General features: G+C 49.6%; 1 long non-coding RNA gene across 1 annotated transcript; it reads right to left on the bottom strand.

Moving 5' to 3' along the window:
• Positions 1 to 208: 208 nt before the first annotated feature.
• LOC133339887 (uncharacterized) lies at positions 209 to 14914 on the bottom strand. Its single transcript, XR_009754794.1, has 3 exons — positions 14809 to 14914; positions 2088 to 2205; positions 209 to 399 (listed from the first exon to the last, which is right to left on the bottom strand). It is a non-coding gene; the product is annotated as an uncharacterized LOC133339887 (long non-coding RNA).
• Between the last annotated feature and the right edge of the window lie 1592 nt (positions 14915 to 16506).

Genomic DNA, 16506 nt, shown 5'->3' with positions numbered 1-16506 from the left:
GCAGCATTGACCACGGGCGGCCTGCCAGATCCGAACCGTGGACGTCTGCAACGAGCGGTGAACGCTCCGCCGCTGGGCTTCCACTGGGCCCGCCGAGTCATGCCGCATCACGCCGCATGGTCGCGTTTCTCCCGAGGACGCCCTCCGTGCGCGACGACGACGAGCGGCCGGTGGCCCCCTCGAGCGCCACTGGACTCACGTGCGGAGGCGTACGCCGACTTGGGCAGCCCACGCTCGCGCGTCCTGCGCCAGCACCTGGGACGAGGGCTGCGAACAGCCAGCCTCTGGCTCCACCACGCAGAAACCTTCTCCGTGCCGCGGCTCGGCGCGCTGGCCGGGGGAGCACAGGCACAATGCCGCGCCGCCCGCCAGCGCGATCGGTACCGCCAACCGCTTGTGCTGGAACACAGAAGACGGCCCACGTCGGCACCTCCAATTCACACGGTTGGCTATGTAAGGTCCAAAATAAGTTTAATGTATATGTAGTGAGTCCAACTGAGTCGCAGATGTTGTCTTGGGAGCAACACTATTTATTCAGAACTCAACATAACACAACACAACCTACACTTGGGTGTTGAATGCTAATCTAGCCACGCTACGGCAGAACTAGGCATGGTTCGCTATCCCGGCCCGGACCACAAGCTGGGTCCCGGACTGCGTGGCTAGAGGCTTCTTTTACCTGACGTGGATCTTCATCACCAGCAACAAGAAGAACCCCAAGCCCCTCACGGGGCCCCCATTATATCGGCCTGGGCTGGGACTGGCTCCGCCCCTCACCCCGCCCACCTTCTAGATCTCTCGAGGTCTTTCCTGAAAGCTCCCCGAGAGCTCTTTAATACCACGTGACCGCCCATAGGCCCCCGTCCACCGGTGCCCCCCTCCAATATCATCCGGTCACGTGTCGGCAAGTCACGCAGCGTATCATGCCCCAACGTAACCCTGGCTGGCTGAAACTCCCTCTCGCTCCCCCACCGGGAGCCCACACCGCACACTGTACGTGGTGTCTCCGTGCTGACCATCGCTCACCCAAGCCCCGCTAGGGCTGGTACTACGTCCAGTAAGCGGGCTACACATAATGCCAACACATTATCCGCCGTGGCTTCGTAAGCCCGGCACCACACACCAGAGGTGGGACAAAGTCATTGTTATGCAAGTCCAAGTCGAGTCTGAAGTCATCAAATTCATGACTCGAGTCTGACTCGAGTCCAAGTCACATGACTCGAGTCCACACCTCAGAGGTGGGACAAAGTCATTGTTATGCAAGTCCAAGTCGAGTCTGAAGTCATCAAATTCATGACTCGAGTCTGACTCGAGTCCAAGTCACATGACTCGAGTCCACACCTCTGCCACACACTGACAATCACAGTCACAACATATGCGTACATACAACGCTCTCCTGTGACAACGCCAAAGGCTGCAGGCGCCGTGGGCGGAGGGCCCGGTACGCACGTGCAGCTTCAAGATCGCCGGTGCACACACGACACGCACCATCTCCTACTTCGCGTGGTCACGTCGGCGTCGCTTCTACTAAAGTGTTCTTATGCGTGCACTGCGCCCCGCTCGGATTTTTCTGGGCAAATCATTGTATTTTTATTTCTTATTGGAGGCTAAAATAAATACTATTAAACAAAAAATATTTTTACCAGGTAACGCCCACTGAGCTATAAAGCTCTTTTTCAGTAGCGACTTGGTCCCAAATGACCGGAGGACCCGGAGAAAATTCCACAAGACACCGGGAGAGAAAGAGACGCAAACTACAAATATACAGCAGGCGTTTGGGTCGGGATCGAACCCACGACCTCTTGCATATCAGGCGAGGCCGTTAACATCTCGCCACCGTGGCTTGCCCTGAATTCCATCTTACTGGAATTCAGGGTATGTTCTCCCCCTGTTCACGCTTCTTTGGAAACGACTGAGTGGCTCACGGCCTGAGCTGGGCTGAGTTAGAGGCCAAGACGGAGCCGAGCCAAGAACATGATCCTGACCCTGAGACTCGTGGCACGGCACACGCATGGAGCGGAACACGTGTGGAGCGGCACACGCTTGGAACGAAACACGTGTGGAGCGGAACAAGCATGGAATGGCACCTGCTTGGCGTGCAGGAACTGGAAGGTTTTCCCCTGGAACAGGAGCCTCCGCTCAGGCCGGGGGGTCAAGTCGAGGTCGCCCGGGTTGATGCCCGGTTCATCAGCCAGAGGCCAGAAGCTGATGCACATAAACACACAGCGCACATCAACACATCAAAACAGCCAAGACTCGTTTCCTAGTTACAAATATTTTATTCTGCTTATTTACCCAGGCAGGCCTTACCGAATCTGAAGATATTTGTTTCCAGAGGGTTCTGCCAAGTGTTTGCAGTAGGGGGTGATGTTGCTGCTGAGTGAATACAATTGCATAATCTAACCTATAAAATAATTTTTTTGACTGTCCGTCCGTCTGTCGGCGCACGTGCGCTTGCGAGGGATTTGGCTCTCAAATGGTGGGGTTTACGTAAACAAAAATTTGCCAGCTACCACACCGGAAGCCCCGCGGTGGGCAAGCCCTATTCTGTTTTACCGTCCGTTACCTTAAAATTTGTTACAATAGCGTTTTTGTGCGATTTATTTTTATTTATTTATGTAAATTTGCCGCCCGGCGCGGGACAAAGCACACAATTGCGCATGCGCGAAACGCTGACAGAAGTTGCCTCTAGCAACGCACACACGGTCGCTAAAAAATTTCATTCGCATTAACAATGCTTAAAAAATATACACACAACGCTGAGGTTCATTCTTCACGGTCTTATGTCCTCCACCAACCCAATGCGTGCAGTTACTGATATAAAGTCCGTATATATTAATATTGAAGCGCTTACATAGCATTATTGCAGCGTGGGTGGGGAGTGCGGCCCAGCCCCCAGCCTGGAAATGTGTTACCTCCGGTTGGGCAATCTAGGCGAGGCCGCGGGCTCTGCACGGGACGAGGCCTCACCATGGCAATGTAAAGTACAGTTTTATTGAATCTTTCGCTAAGAACTCAGGTTCATTGTTTACTATTATGAAACAAATAATTTGGCAAATATTACAATAATAATGTTTGTGTGCAGAAAACTAATTTCATTATTAGGTTGCTAATTACCATATTTCCCCGCATATAGCCCGCATACGCATATAACCCACAGACGCATATAACCCACAGACGCATATAACCCACAGACGCATATACCCCGCAAAAATAGCGTTTTGTGTAAAACAAATTTCAGATAGCCCGCACCTCCATTTACTCCGCATGCATTCATATCTTTAACGTCGTTACCGCAGCTTAATGCCATCATATTAATACTAAGTTTACATTTGTAATACATTCCACTATCAATTGTTAACATTCAAATCATAACGTTCATAAAGAAAACAAACTAACCGGAAACGAGCGAACGTAATATAGTTAATAAGTAACAAAAGTAAATATCCAATAAATAAGTAACACATAACTGGTCGATAAGTACAATTTTAGCACTGGTAGATTGCGCACTGCGCAGATAATAGCGGAACTACGGTAACGCCGTTGCCTCGCCCCCAACCCCCCACCTCTCTCCCCCCAGCTGCCCCACCCCCAACCCCCACCTCTCTCTACCCCCACCTCTCTCCCCCAGCTCTCCCGTCGCCGGTAAACAAAGTGCGTTCACTTCAAACATTGTCGTTTCATTGTACAAACAATTCGAATAATTTAACATGTGATAACATGTGCAATTTTTGTGTGAGTGGTTTATTCAGCAGTGCTTTAGTCAAAGGTAAGTGTTGCATAGTGGATAGTCCTACCATGATTTTTTTTACGAGTTATGACATGTCACACGTGTAAAATATTTTTGGGATAGCCCGCACCTCCATATACCCCGCAGGGTCTTGTTTTGTTTGTAAAAAGTGGTATACCCCACGGGTTATATGCGGGAAAATAAGGTATTTCCTTTTTTAGGTGTTTTTATGACACTGCGACAGTACTGCCAGTCTGTGCTGTGGCCTGCTGCCTGCTGATTAATTAACGTCAGTGCACTGGCACTATTATCTACACTGCTAATTTTGCTTTTGGCCATTATGAGTGTATGCCAGTCTATGATCTGTTGCCCGCTTCTTTACCTCACTCAGTGTACTGCAAACTTTTCATGCTGACTGTATCCTGCTTTTTTAGCTGCTGACCATATTGCCAGCTTTTATGTAGACTGTGGCAATGCTTATGTCATTGAGTCACCCTACTGGCAGTCTATAATCTAGACTGTAGCCTGCTTCTCAAATTACCTGTGCGTACTGCTGCTCTTTAATGTAGACTTATTTCAGCTTATTTCTTCAATGCATTTCTATTGTTTCGATTGCTCATGTCACGCTATAGTACTGCGATGCTGATTAATATGTTATACTGCTAAATACGTTTAACTTTCTTAGCTACAGCCCATTGCATTTCGTTTATCGTTTTGTTACATTCGTGGGAACATCACCCATACTTTCCACCAAAGCGGGGAGCACGGAAATATTGCTGACCTTGCTTTCTTACGGTGGGTGAGGAACATTGTGAGAGAAACATTGTTCTTCCTACCAAGAAAACACCATCGCACAATTTCCTGACACTAACAGAGCATACGATGCCCTACAATAACACATTTTCCTGTCGCAAGGCCAAGATGGGTACCACGTTAAAATTCCTCCAATTACAAAGCTGCAAGACAAAGACATCCTCACGAAACTGTCTCCTCTAAAAAAACTTCTATTCCTTCGTGATCATGGACAGAGGAGGAAACCACATATTATGGTATGCCAACCTCTTTCACCAATATGTTGTCGATTAGTGCCAACATTAAGAGTGAGCGCCTTCTTTACATTCAACTGAATCAAAACCGCCTGCGTGTGAACAGTATGCTCATCTCTGGGATGCCATCAATGCCAAAGGAGATGCAAACGGTCACAATGTGGGCTGATTAGTTATTTTGCCTTCATCCTTCACAGCTCCACCAAGATGCATGTGTAATGTGAGGATATATCAGGCTCACTGACGTATCACAACTCGTCATGATGTTTGGCTCTGCCGGTCCTGGTCAATAGCCAATGGGGGGAAGCCTAGGGGCGTGGCCCTGATGTAATGGAAAGGTGACAGCTGTAAGTAGAAGATTGGTTTTGCTGGCTTTGGCCACAGCCAATGGGGAGCCTACGAGGGAGTCTGGAATATTCCATAGAGGCTAACCAGGATTGGTGGAAACGTACCACGTGACCCGGGTATTAAATAGGGGTGGAGACAAACAACACGTGGTCAGAACTGGAACGAACGGAGGAGGAGGCCACGCGAGAGTGGGGCTCCAAGTTGCCACGTGGCTGCACGTCTCTCTCTCTATCTATCCCTCTCACACTGCCGGTCAGCAGCGTGAAGGAGAGCTGTAATGAAAAGTAAATAAAAGATCGGATTCCAGAAGTCGCCTCAACGACCTTTATTACACATGCATGAGAAGACTCAGGATGCCATGACATACATCAGCCAATATGCCACGCCCCATCTCTTCATCACCTTCACTTGCAATCCCAAATGAATGGAGATCCAGGTTTACCTTTATCCAAACCAAAAGCCACCAGACAGACATGACATCTTAGCGAGGGTCTTAAAACTCAAAATTTATGACCTCATTATGCTTATTACGACCAACAAATGCGGTGTCTTTGGATAGACAAGCAGTAACTTGCACACCATTGGGTGGCAAAAACGTCGTCTTCCTCATGCTCACATTTTGCTATGGATGAGGGAAACAATTCATGCAAGTCACATTGACACATTTATCAGTGCTGGGCTACCTCACCCCCATCAACACCCTGCCCTTTTTCTATGTGGTCTGTTACCAAATGGTCCATGGCCAATGTGGCCAGTTCTATCCAAATGCGCCATGTATGCAAGACCACGGGTGTACCAAGAGGTATCCACGGAACTACTTAAAAGACACTCAGTCAGCCCTTGATGGCTATCCTCTATCATCGTCACAGAAATACTGAGCATGGTGGATTGCAAATAACGCTCAGACCTGCCACTAACTCGCTAATTAACGTTTAAAACCGGTGGATCGTTCCCTACTGCCCTCTTCTGTGCAAGATCTTCCAGGCCCACTTTAATGTGAAATTCTGCTATTCTAAAAAAAGCCATCAAATATGTTTGCCAATACATCAACAAAGGCTCTGAACATGGTTGTCTTTGCCTTACAAAACAGAGGGGCAAAGTGTGCATGAGCTCAAACTTTTTTTCCAAGGAACATACATCAGCAACAATGAGGCCATTTGCTGAATTCTTGGCTTCCCCATCCATGACCGTTCCCCCACAGTCGTCCATTTGGCGCTTCACCTCCAAAATGGTCAACGCATCTACATCACCAAATGCCCTACAACAGGCCCTAGCTCCACAAGATACCACCCTTATAGCGTTCTTTGTTTTGTGCCCAAGTGACCCATTTGCTGCCAACCTGCTCTTCCATTAAGTTCCCTCCTACGATACATGGACTGATAAAAAAAAAAATGGAAGCGACGTGCTGCTGACGGTGAATCTGATGCCTTCGGACGAGTCTACACAGTTCATCCCCAAAATCAGCAGTGCTACTTTCTCCCAATGCTTCTCCATGTTGCCAAAGGGCACACATCTTTCCAATACCTCTAAACAGTGGAAGGAGTTCATCTACTTGGTTCTTTCGGTAAAGTCATGTAGAATGGAAATAATAAAATAATAAAAATAAAAGATAATAAAATAATTCTCACGACGTTTCGGCCACAACGCAAGCAGCCATCCTCAGGTGAAGAACAGGTCTGTCGAGGAGACAGTCTGAATGACACACTTCGCTTCAAAGGTCAGAAGGCAGGAGAAAGATAGCCATCAAATGTCATAAATTCCACACAGAACAAAGGGGGGGGGGGGGGAAGTCGCAAGGGGTTGTTAGGATAACACCCATTCCTTCAAAGGCCCTTTTACAATACAAAACCAGGCCACAAAATATATATAATTATATTCTTAACAAAAAAAATAGCATCGACAACAAGAAAGCACAGACGGGTTTGAATCCTCATGTATTAATTCCATACGGACATTATTTACCCTTAATAATTTCTACGCGGCCGGGCCGAAGCATCAAATAATAATTATGGCAGTCAGGGTCGCTCCTAAAAAAAAAAACATAAAAACGAATTCCCTAGCCCCGGGATATCAGATTAAATAATAACAAGAAATCAAATAATAAGTACGAAATTAAAGTGGATCTCCTAGGAGAGTTAAGAGCGGAGAAGTCTATCATAATTAACCAACACGCAACACTCCAGGGGAAGCGAGCAGCTCACAGCCGTCTTTGTCTTCCCGAGAGAAACGACCACGGAACACACACACAAAGCCAGGAAATGACCCTCATAAAAGTTCGTGGCGAGGGGAACGGCTCGAGAAAGGAAATTAACAGATGCCTCCCAAAAATAAATAAATAAACACACGCGCAGGGTGCTCCAATGACGGAGCATAGCCGTCTTTGTCTCCCCGCAGCACGGACAGCAAGATTTGCACACGCGAGCAAATAACATTTCCCCATAGGGAGATCAAACCACGACTCAACCGTGAACACGGCTACAGCATACCTGGAGTCGCTTGCAATCAAATCACAATGATACTAAGCAGCCAAATGAATCGCATATTAACTTCCAAACCAAAAACAACTTAAGCTGTGTGAGACAAAGGATAAACGCCCAGAGCGAGGGAAGGAATTATAGAAATCGCTTAACGCGTAGGCTTTCGCGACCAATATTATTCATAATCAAAAAACGTGGATTATGATTTTTGTAACCTCGGTACGAACGCGAAGCGTCGGTCTGGTTTAGGTTGATGACTCGTGTGGCGCCGTTCGCGAGGAAACCCCACCCCGCCTTCCAGAATTATTACGGACAGCTGGTCTTTAAAGCTCCAATAAACACACACGCGACACATACGGACGGACACGCACACGACACACACGGACGAAACGCACACGAACAAAGGGAAAAGTTATATGACCCGGCCTTTGAACAACTCGGAAAAACTGAGTGGATTTTCCCAATATAAGCCGAGGAAAAATCCATTCAAGACATCTCGTCTCCGGGGCTACGGCCCCCACCAGAGATCTCCAGGGCTCCTGCCCCATTTCATCTCAACGCCGACAACGAAGAAGCTCTTCCGTCATCCAGAATGACGATGTTCGCGGGGTAGCGACGTGCATCGACAAGCCGAGGTCTGCACCACCTAAGAAGAATGGCTACCCTGAGTCGCGAGCGAGCTGCGAGTGAAGCTGACGGAGACTCCAGCTATCACTCTCGAGCAAACAAAGACACCCAACGTCCACCCAGCAACGAACGAAGCATCGTTCATCGCCAGAGTGACGACCAGCGAACAACCTGCAGGAAGGGCGGAGATCGCCAAGCGTTGACCAAGCGAGCAAAGCAGAGAGCACGAAGCAGTGGAGAAAGCCTGATCGAACGGCTGTGAGGAAGAGGACAGCGCCAACGCATGCGCCGTGTGTTCAATATGCACACACGGATCAACCAGCATCAACGAAAACCGACTCGTCATCCCAGCAGTGGAGAAAGAGAGTCAAAGCCTTCCGAACGAGCGCCGCCGCCAGAGCTGCAGAGAACGGGCCACCGCGCCGTCAGCTACCGAGGACCGCCAAGCGCCACTAAGCGCCGCCGCTCACCTCCCTGCGGAGAAAGTCGCGGCTGCAACCCGCACGGGCGAGAGGAATCTGCGAACCAGGGTCGTATCACTTCCCCCACTCACAGACTCAAGGAAGCACATAGTGAATATCGTGTCAAACCTGTTTCTTTGCCATAGAGTCTCGCCGAAGAATTAATTAAAACAGAGCCAGATTCGCTCTCCCACCAACACACACGCCCTCACCCACGATTGTCTCAAACATTCCGTTAACAGATATAATCTTGCCAACGAATCGATTGATGTGCTTAGCCTCTGGGGCATAATAAGTTGCCTGTATTGCCTTCATATGAATATCGTTGCATGCCTGTTTTAAAACTCCGCCAGTCGCCGGTTGTGCTCGATACATGGGGGAACTACTGAGATGTCTGGTGGGAAAGTAGAAATTACGATTGTTAGAAGAATGTTAGCCTTCAGTTCGTTAATTGCATAATCTCGCCAATGAATCGATTGACGTATGCTTTTTGCCTTTGCATGCTAGAATGTTACATGTTTGTTTAGAATAAAATTGTTAACACTGAAGTATCTCGAGTGTTTCTTCCAAGTCCATGCAAAACTGTCTTATTCCTAAGAACTGTAGCCTGCGATGAGATATGAAATTGGAGACCTAACATAACATAAAAACACAAAGATAATCAGTAAATGTTTAATCAATGATAATCGTGTTATCCTGATTGATACAACTCTGGATAAACGAAACTAAGCTTAATTATCATAACTGCACACATTAACATAATCGCAAGCATTCGCATAAATTACTACGATTATCTCCGTGATGATCATAATTTATGCATATAATTACACACATTAACATAATTTATGCGATTTACACATTTTTGAAATTTCATTAATTTTTATGATTTTTATCAAAATTCCATAATTACAACATATACAACACTGGGAAGACCTTTGTTTTCAAACTGCTCCTCGCTAATGCTCGCCAGAGAGAAAATTGCTCTAGCTGTGGCATCATCGGGGATTGCTGTGTAAGTCGATGTATGTGTGTGAGTCGATGTATGTGTGTGGAGTCCATATGTGTGTGTGTTTAGTTCCATGTGTGTGTGTAAGTCGATGTCTGGCTGTGTCTTTTTTGCCCGGGCAACGCCAGATGTCTGTGTGTGTACGTCAATGTGTGTGTGTGTTTAAGTCCAAGTGTGCGTGTCAGTCCATGTGTAATGCGGGCGTAAATGGGCGGGGCGGATATGACGATCCGAGAGGGAGGAGTCAGGGTGACGTGGGGGAGAAGTTATAGCGGGGAGACAGGAAGCTATCTGGGTCAGTCGGGGAGGGGGAGTGAAGGGTGGTGAACACGTTGGGTGGTCGCCGTGCCTCAGCCTGGTGGCTGAGGGGCTCATGACGGCGCCAGCCAGCGGGGTGGAAGGAGAGTGGAGGATTGAGGTGGAGATGGCGAGATAGCCACAGAGGCCACGAAGGGCTGAGGTAGGAAGTGGCGAGATAGCCACAGAGGCCACGAAGGGCTGAGGTAGGAAATGGCGAGATAGCCATAGAGGCCACGAAGGGCTGACATTGGGAGGTGGCGAGATCGCCACGCACGGAGGAACAGGGAGCAGCGATGGAGCTGCTGGGGGAGCAGCCAGAGGGCTGTGCCAAGAGCCTGCAGCGGAGCTGCAGGAGCGTGGAAGGCTACGGGAGCGAAGGCAGATGTGGGGCTGCCAGGGAGAGAGTCTCAGGAGGAGTGCCGTGTGGGAAGGAGAACGCGAACCCCAAATAAAGGACACGGAGTCAGCGAGAAGCGTTCTGAGTCCTTTTATTACACTGGAGTCAGAAGTGAAACGGCATCTCAAAACAACTGAGAGAGAAAGAAAAAAAAAAATATTCCTGCTACATCATCCGACGACGACGACCTTCCTCAGACAGTGGACCTGCCTGCGATGGAAGAGGAGATCCGTTCTGGAACGAGTACGGGTCCGGGTGAGCAAGGTGTCGCCGCGTCGGTGGACCTGTCTGTGCCGGAGGATGCCAACTTACGATGGAGACAGATGGTGATGCAGATGGGGACCTTGAAAATCGTGCTGGCGACTGTGTGAGTTCACCACGCCGAGGACGACGTCGGGGAGGCCCGGTGGTGATCCGCAGGCCTCTGCCTTTCCTGCGCTGCCAGCGCCATTGCCACGTGGCACGAAGACGCCATCTTGGGCGTGGCAGGGGAGAAACGGCGGGAAGCCGCCATCTTGTCTTCACCGCGGCGGGAGGACGCCGCCATCTTCAACATCGCGGCGGAGAGGCAGCCTTGCGCTGCCATCTGGAGGTGCCGCGGGGTGAGCAGCCTGCTGTGAGCTGCTGTTTTTCGAGGGGGTGCTGCGAGGAGAAGACGCCGATGCTGCAGCTGCTGGGGCGGGAGCTTCCCGTCCTGGCTCGGGTGCGTGACAACGGAGCCGTCAAGTCGCCGAACGAGTTCTGCGAGGCGTCTCAAGTTGCCACCCTGCCGTCCTCTTCTTGCTGCAGCCCCGGGCGAGTCATAACGATACGCACCCGGCCTTAACACACACCTCACTCATCTTTCGAGGGCCGGGGGGCTATTTTGGTTTTCTCTTATGACTCGATTGTGCGGAGCGCGGTTCGGACTGTGTATGTGTGTGTAATAACGATGAACGCGCTATCTGCTTGGTGTTAATATAAGTGTGTGCGTGTGTTGAGAATGGACGGAGAGTCTGCTGTATTTGCTGAGTGTCAAATTGTGTGTGTGCGCTGCTGCGTGGAGTTTTATCTTGATGGTGAAGTTAATTATTAACTTGGGAGCGTCGGGTATCTTGCGCTGTATTATTTGTGGGTTACCTTGTGTGATGGGCTTAATTGGAAAAAAAAAATATTTTTTTTGGTGTATTGTGCTGCGAGGTGCTGTGTGCGATGCGATTGTTGCAAGAGAGAGAATAATTGTGTTGTTGCTGCAAAGTTACGACAGGATTAATGGTGTGTTGGTTGCCTGCAGATCTGCTTGCTATTGTGCTTAAATGTACGCGTGTGATCGCGATATGCTGATTGCATGTGCTGTTATACCGTTCTGTATGGTTATGGGGTGCGATGCAGTGGTTGACTATTGGAATTGAGATTGTTATTATATTGTGCGTACCTGTTGGAAATTGGTAACAAATTCGAGGGGGACCCAAATTTGGTTGTATGGTTGTTGTGCACACGAGATTGCGTGTATATTATAGAGGGGGACCCAAAATTTGGTTGTATGGGTGTTGTGCACACGAGATTGCGTGTATATTATAGGGGTAATTGAGCTTTTTGAAAATGAGGGTGCGCGATGACGCCGTTGTGGGTGGCTTAGATGTTAATGCTAATGGGATCGTAAATTGGCGCCAAGTGGCGTCGCGTATTGGTTGATGCATGCAGCCACGAGTTGCTTGGCGAGTTGGGTTGTGTAACAATGTGGTTGGTAAAATATTGGTTAAAAATTCCACGATATGACAGCTGTGCGCAGCAAGCTGGGGCTGTGCGTCTATCGTTGTTGGGGTTGTTACAATAAGACGGGGGATGCGTTTGTGACCCCCAGCATAGGGAAGCTGGGGTGCACGAATGGAGAAAACTGGCCACGTGTTCGCATGGGCCGCCATTTTTGGCACGTGTTCGCACGTTGGGCCGCCATTTTGCGCGCACGCGGGGTATGGCGACGATGCGCTTTGCGGAAAGGGCCGCCATTTTGAGTGCGCGCGAGATATTGCGCGAACGCGCTGGGCGAAGGGGGACGCCATTTTGAGCGCGCGGGAAAAACCGGGGTGGGGCAAATATTCCATCTGTTATGCCTGCCATTGTTGATTGGGTGATGCACGAGTTGTGGTCACATCGGCCTATGGCTGATGGCTGACCTGACAGCCCGGAGGCGAAACCTCCGTGGTATGTCTTAAACTAATGGGCCATGTGCTCATATGGCTCGGGGAGTCATGGTTCAGTTGTGCGGTGGCAGACTGAACCTGGTGTGCCGGGGGCTCACGGGATCTGGGTTAGGGTGTTATTGTCTCTATAAGAGAACATTGCCCCGTGGGGGGAGTACATGGGGTCTGGCATTGCTGGGGGATGAACCTTCCCTGGGCTATAAAGCATCGGACTATACGAGGCTGGTGTGTGTCCATCTCTGATGGGATAGTAAGGGAGGAGCATGGCCGAGTTGCTGCTCATCCCCGAAATTGCACTAGCTGAGAGTATGGTCAGTGGATGTTGCTGTGGGTTGACGACCACGGTGGGGGTTAGGGCGAGTTAAACGTTACCGCTGGGGAGCGTGGCTCTCTCCACGCGAGGGTGTGATTAGGTGTTTTGTTGGGTTGCTGAGAGTGACCGTGGGTACATGCTGTGTACGTGCGATGTCTGTGCTGGTCCTCAAGGGAGGACTGCTGGTGGGAAGAGCAGGAAATTTTGTTGTTGTTGTTGTACGTGTAAATAATATTGTTGTTAAAATGTAAATACTGGGGCATCCATTGCGTTATTTTGGGTATTTATGGGGAGTTTTTTTTAAGCGGGCTGGATTTACATCATCTCCACTACCCTGAGGCCGGGTGGCTGTCGTGTACGACATGCGGATGTGCGTTGTTGTGCTGTGCCTCAGGGGATTGGATTCTCCTTCTCGTCACAGATTCTTCAGCTCCCGTCGCACTGGGTGTTACCTGGTGTGCTAGCTGGATGAGGACTTGAAGGAGCAATTGAGCGCCGTTCGTCATTCTGCTCTACCACTTGCTCTTTGACGTTGGACTTGAGCCGAGCGGATGGAACTGCAACATGGACACGCACTAAAACATCACATTTCTGGGTTGTGCGCGTTGGCCGTTCTTGCGTGTCAGTTGCCGTTTTGTTCATTGTGCCATTCTTATTCTTGTTGTTGTTGCGGAGGACAGGCCGGTGTTCTGTTCCAGTTCCTGATACCTCCCCTTTCGTTGCTTGTGTTGTTGTTGTTATAATCTCCGTTGTGTCTGGGGGACTCCTGATTGTGATGCCTTCGCCCGCATTATTTTGTTCTGTTTCAGCCGAGGACGGCTGGGATTTTCTCTACGGGGGAGGGTAGTGTAATGCGGGCGTAAATGGGCGGGGCGGATATGACGATCCGAGAGGGAGGAGTCAGGGTGACGTGGGGGAGAAGTTATAGCGGGGAGACAGGAAGCTATCTGGGTCAGTCGGGGGAGTGAAGGGTGGTGAACACGTTGGGTGGTCGCCGTGCCTCAGCCTGGTGGCTGAGGGGCTCATGACGGCGCCAGCCAGCGGGGTGGAAGAGAGAGTGGAGGATTGAGGTGGAGTGGCGAGATAGCCACAGAGGCCACGAAGGGCTGAGGTAGGAAGTGGCGAGATAGCCACAGAGGCCACGAAGGGCTGAGGTAGGAAATGGCGAGATAGCCATAGAGGCCACGAAGGGCTGACATTGGGAGGTGGCGAGATCGCCACGCACGGAGGAACAGGGAGCAGCGATGGAGCTGCTGGGGGAGCAGCCAGAGGGCTGTACCAAGAGCCTGCAGCGGAGCTGCAGGAGCGTGGAAGGCTACGGGAGCGAAGGCAGATGTGGGGCTGCCAGGGAGAGAGTCTCAGGAGGAGTGCCCGTGTGTGTGGAAGGAAAACGCGAACCCCAAATAAAGGACACGGAGTCAGCGAGAAGCGTCTGAGTCCTTTTATTACACATGTGTGTGTGTGTGTCTATGTGTGTCAGTCGATGTATGTGTGTTAGTCCATGTGTGTGTAAGTCAATGTGTGTGTGTGAGTCCATGTGGTGTCTCTTAGTCGATATGTGTGTGTAAATCCATATGTGTGCTTAGGTCGATGTGTGTGTGAGAGTCTACGTATGTGTGCGAGTCGCTGTATGTGTGTACATCGATTTGTGTGTGTAACTCCATGTGTGTGTATCTAAAGTGGATGTCTGTGCGTGTGAGTCCATATCGTGTATGTGTCTAAGTCGATGTGTTTGTGTGTGTGGGTCGATGTCTGTGTATGTGTCTAAGTCGATGTGTGTGTTTTTCGCCGGGGCAAAGCCGGGTACTTCCCGCTAGTTTGCTATATGGGGGATCTTTGTCTTTGTGGGTGGGGTGCACACCGGGAGTGGTGGGTAGGGAATGAATTATGAGACAGCGAAGGCAGTGTGTGGGCCCTCACCTGCTGTGGCTGGGTTGTGGCGAGCGGCTCCTGATGGCCGTGACGAGCGTGGAGAAGAACGCCGGCTGCACGATGGGGATGCTCGTGATGAGGGCGCAGATCGTCTGTGGCAGAGCACAGCAAACACGGGACCACACGCCCATTACTCCACCGCCACCACCCGCACGACCGCCTCGTATGCCCATGGTGCGAGGCAGAGAACCGCAGAGCAGCAGTGGAGCAGTGGTAACAACACCCAAGCCTCGCAGCCAGAAGGGCCTGAATTGATTGCCGATACGGGCGCCTTCCTTTGTGGAGTCGTCTACATTGGTTTCGTCGGGCTTCCCCGGTTTCCTCCCATTGCTAAATAATCACGACACAATGTAACTGGTATTGGCCAAAGAGCCCAATGCTGAACCATTACCTGGTAATTGGTTAATGTCCATGCGGTGTTTAACTCTGTTACAGATGTAAGAGTATGTACGGTAGAACACCCCTTGTTTGTAACCCTCTTATCCACAAATCCCATAGCCGTAAAGGCCAATTTTGTTATCCACAAGTCCCTGAGGATTTACTGATCATTCTAGTAATGGACAAAAACACATCATTGCAACTGTGATAAAAACACGATGAAGGATTCTCCCTCATTGTCTTGGAGGGCGTGGCAGTGGCGAGATGTTAAATCCCTCGCCTGGTATGCAAGAGGTCGTGGATTCGATTCCGACTGATGTCTGTATATTTGGAGTTTGCGTGTCTCTCTCCCCGTGGATTTTTCTCCGGTTCCTCCGGTTTTTCCCTCAACATTTAGAATCAACACCACGCGTTTAGAGTATTTGGCTGCTATAGATTTCCACGTGATAAGCTACTTCGTTGAGCAATCATTTGTGGCCAGGTCGCTTCTGAAAAACTGGGACTAACCTGGTAAAATAAAAAATAGGTTAGTTTTTTTTTATTCCACTCATTTACCCAAGGAAATCCTTACGGAGTCTCAAGACCTTTATAGGTGGGTTTTGCTGGACTTTCTCAGTAGGGGCAAGGATAGAGATGTGTTCTCAATCGAGTGGGTTGTGGGTAAATTTTCGTATTTGGACCTATCTTGTTGGAATGACGTCGCGGGAACTCTCATGTCCACTGTGAAGTAGACAAATGTGTATTTTCATCAATACACCCGCAGTATTAACCAGGGCGGCCTGCAAAATTCCAACCACGAACCTCTACAAAAAAAGTTTCTGGTGGGCTTTAAAGAAATTATTTATTTGTAAACTAAGCACATGAGATGGCGCCACCGCCAGCCTATGCATGTGGCCTGTAATCCGGCACTTTCGGCGAGGGTTGGTGGCTCAAACACTGATGTGTGGAACTCCCTTCCCATGGGCGTTGAGGTGCCATAGCCTGACTTGCCAGATGGCAGTACAGCAAGTGGACGAACCACCATCTGTTTACATCTCTATGGGAACAAACATTAATCGTAAATTGGCTGGAAACATATTTAAGTAAATACATAAATAAAAACAATGCAGCAGGAACCTCCTGAAAAAGAGTCTAATGACCCAGTGTGGCTCCCGGATGATTGAGTATCTCTCTCACCAAAGGAACAAATGCGAACACGCCGAGCAAGCAAAACCTGGCTTTGTACATTGCAGTACAAGGCACTGGCAGCCTGTGCAAGCAGCATCCTGTGAAACATCAAATCCTGCAAATTACTCAATTGGTATCACA

The sequence above is a fragment of the Lethenteron reissneri genome, unplaced genomic scaffold (genome assembly GCF_015708825.2).
Source record: "Lethenteron reissneri isolate LAM-NWPU_2019-01 unplaced genomic scaffold, ASM1570882v1 scaffold_522, whole genome shotgun sequence".
Classification (NCBI taxonomy): Eukaryota; Metazoa; Chordata; class Hyperoartia; order Petromyzontiformes; family Petromyzontidae; genus Lethenteron; species Lethenteron reissneri.
Note: the sequence above shows the minus strand (reverse complement) of the source record. Positions and strands in the feature narration are given on the sequence as shown.